Consider the following 3,570-nt stretch of genomic DNA (forward strand, 5'->3'; position numbering starts at 1 on the left):
AACTGTAGTAACAGCACTAACACCCGTGCTAACACCCATCAACAATGATAATATAGTTTGAAGAGGAGCCTCACAAGTGTACATTGTGTTTGAGATGGTCATTAAGATAGCATTGAGAATCGATCGGCTAATAAATGCAAAAGCTACGTTGTATAACGAGTCAATATTATTATGTATTCTAGTCGTTACTTGAGGATTAGGTGCGGTGTAGGTATTGGGTGGGCAAATATTCATTTCAATGATGTTCTTTATTGCTAAGAGCGTAAATAGACATAGGTCGCTCGATAGGAACGTAAGTGATACACGAGTATCTACTACTTACTTAATAAATGTACACTTATGACATGACTGATGGCTGAAGATTACTTTTTACTACGACTAATTTTTCGGTAGACCAATAGTTAGAAACGTGGGAAGCCTCTGGATGCAAACGGCTTAGAGAAGCTGGTGAATAGGGAGACACCACAGAATGCAGTCAAACTATTCTGAACTAGATTATTCTAAACAGTTGAAAATCTCTATCTTCTTACCATAAACACTAAATGTCAAATAAACCATTCGATATTCACAAACCGGCAGTTGCAGAACCTGACTCAGTCTATTTTAAGAAGTACTTTATTTAGCCCTAATAACCCCTTGCCCTCTAGACCAACTGCGCCGCAATCTCAAGACCGTTTCTCCTCAATCTTAACTTGTTCTAATTGTACAAATTTCTTCACCCCTTTCGTCGAAAGTGTTATTCAAAGTGTGCCGAGTAAACACCCTTGAGTTACTACGTGAGTTTCCTCACTTGTGTGGAATCGCTCCAATCCGTCGTAGGTACATCGGAATTGGGTCACAGCTGTCGGTAGCGATTGCATAATCTACAAAACACATTTTGAACATACAATGTTGCCGACAATCTGCCTTTACTCAAATATTACAGCAACGGTTCTCAACATTTTGATGTTGCAACCCCTTTAAAACTTAACTATTTACCCCAGAATATTTTTTCATCTTATGAAAAGGGTGCAATGCAATGTGTGATGGAGCGAGCTCACCCAAGACGTAGGTAGCAGTAATGGATGAGACTTTATTTTTGGGAACATGTACGTTTTACTTCGCAGCACTACCTCCACTCCATGCAACTAGAGAAAGTAGGTATATTTAAAGAACTTTGTGTTTTATTTAAGCGTACTTTAGATTAGAATGTTCATATTAGAGATGAGACGTATTTACTAGAACAGATCCACACACTAGGTATTTTACAGTACTAAGTGGCACCTATTCCAATTTTTAAAATACTTGATCCACCTAGTATTTTCTAAATTACACGATTTCCGACCCTACCATCAAAGTAATAGAGGTTATTATTGCATAATCCGTAGTCGTGTATTACGTGCACCGCGTATTTCTCGCTAAGTATTTTTTAAATTACACGATTTCCGACCCTACCATCAAAGTAATAGAGGTTATTATTGCATAATCCGTAGTCGTGTATTACGCGCACCGCGTATTTCTCGCTAAGCTTATGTGCGAACGTAGAGATTCACTCCATCTCTGTCTGACAAACAAATTTGAGCGCAGGCAGGTGTGAGATAGGAATAGGTGTTTGATGTATTACGTAATTTAAACTCTATTTGTACACAGGTAAGGTTTTGAATATTTTAATTTTTGTTCTCTCTCATCCAGCTCACTCCTTGTTGACTAGCCGGTAAAAAACCAGTTTTTATTCTTCCGACAGGTTTGTTTTGGTTTGTTGTCACGCGTCCGTGATAATTGCATAAATAAAAAATAGAAAAAATTATGTAAATATTTTTATGAAATTGATATCTTTTAAATACGCCAACTTTTAAGTTGACAGTCCTAAGCCTGTTGAAGTATGAAGGGAGGATATCAATCAATCAACAACCAGCAAAAACATTATTATTCAATTTCAAATTGCATTATTAATACTTAGTGGATCTTTTCAAAGAAAATTGTATTTTAAAGTCATAATACGTGGATTAGTCCGCACTAGTCGCGTCAAGTATGGTAAATTACTACGTACTAAGTGGAACAGGTATTTGGATCACGTATTAATAAATACTTGGAATAGGTGCACCTAGTATCAAATTTACCTAGTATAACCCATCTCTAGTTCATATGTAATGTTAATAATTTCTAATTCCTATTTGGATGTAAGTTTGAGAAGCAATAGCCAAGCAAACAGCCGCACCATGTGCAAAACTTATCGGCTCGTTATCAATGCAAATACGTCCCAAGGTCGGCTGTAACAGGGAAGTTTCGCGTGTAGACGCCATATTGCCTAATAACCTTGAAGAATGGTGCGTTAAAAATATTTTCAATCAATTCGGTGATATTATGTTGAAAGAGGTAAACAATTGCTCCCTGTTCCAACGGGAGAGCCCGTTATTTAGCGTACGAAATCTTAACAATAAAATTCGGTTACGTATGACGCAGTAAAAGCACCTTAACGAAGTTAGGGTTCGTTTTGAGAAGCCTATGTATTTCTAGCAGTCTGCTTATATAGGTTTATAACAACAGCTGGGCTCACAATTCACAGCCCCGATGTTAGACTTTACGAGACGCCATAAAATCTGACGTGGCTCAATCGAATACGACTTAACGTGTCCTTCGAAGCACGAAATCAAATTTCCTCTTCTGATAGGTAGTCAAAGTGATTTTACACTATGTGAGTTCCACCTGAGAATACCAGGCATCCAAGTCGAGAGGGTCGAACACAATTATGAAAAAGAAAAATATTAGCTGCTCGAAAACAGGTTATTAAAGAATATTCTGACAGTCTATTATACACATAAAACAAGTCTAATTTAAGAAACTATTACAACAACAACTTAATTTATATAACTGTTACACTAACGAGATAAAACTATAGGCGCTGTGAGTCAACCAAGCATGGTTTATTATGTTGTTTATAGCGAACGTGATTCATGACTGCTGGCATAATGGCGGCAAGTTGAGAAAAATTAGGTTACGTAATGTTTTGCAGCGCAGTATGGGGTAGTCTTTAGCAAGATAGAGAAAAAATAAAACGCAAAACCTGCTGGCGAAGGTCACGAGGATGTCCTGTTTCTAGAAGGGGACAGAAGTGGGCTAATGGTTAACATGTTATGCTTAATATTTGGCAGGCATCAAAACTACCTAGAGTCATACAAATACCAGCATGATGAGAGAACTAGCATCAAAGGCAAAAACAATAGAAAAATATGCAATGAAACGCAAGACCTAGTTAGTAACTAACCTACCTAACCGTAACTTCTTTTTAACAAGGCAGTACTTGCAGTGGTTGTTGCTGTTGCAATTAATAAGAGAAAAACATGTTATTTTTTTAAATTATTCTATTAAAGTAGCAGCCATTGTTTATCAAGCGGAGCGAGAGGTTAACGAGTAGTCGATAAAAACTTCCTTTCCAAGTAAATGTAAATAAATTCATTCATTCTTTTGGTGCTGTTAATTGTTAGTCTAATTCGACGTCCACTTTGCATTTTGTTAGCCAGTCGCACGTGTGAATCAATACAATAAATAAGTATTCGAAGGACATAAACATCTGATATACCTACTACCTAC

The sequence above is a fragment of the Ostrinia nubilalis genome, chromosome 15, assembly GCF_963855985.1.
Source record: "Ostrinia nubilalis chromosome 15, ilOstNubi1.1, whole genome shotgun sequence".
Lineage (NCBI taxonomy): Eukaryota > Metazoa > Arthropoda > Insecta > Lepidoptera > Crambidae > Ostrinia > Ostrinia nubilalis.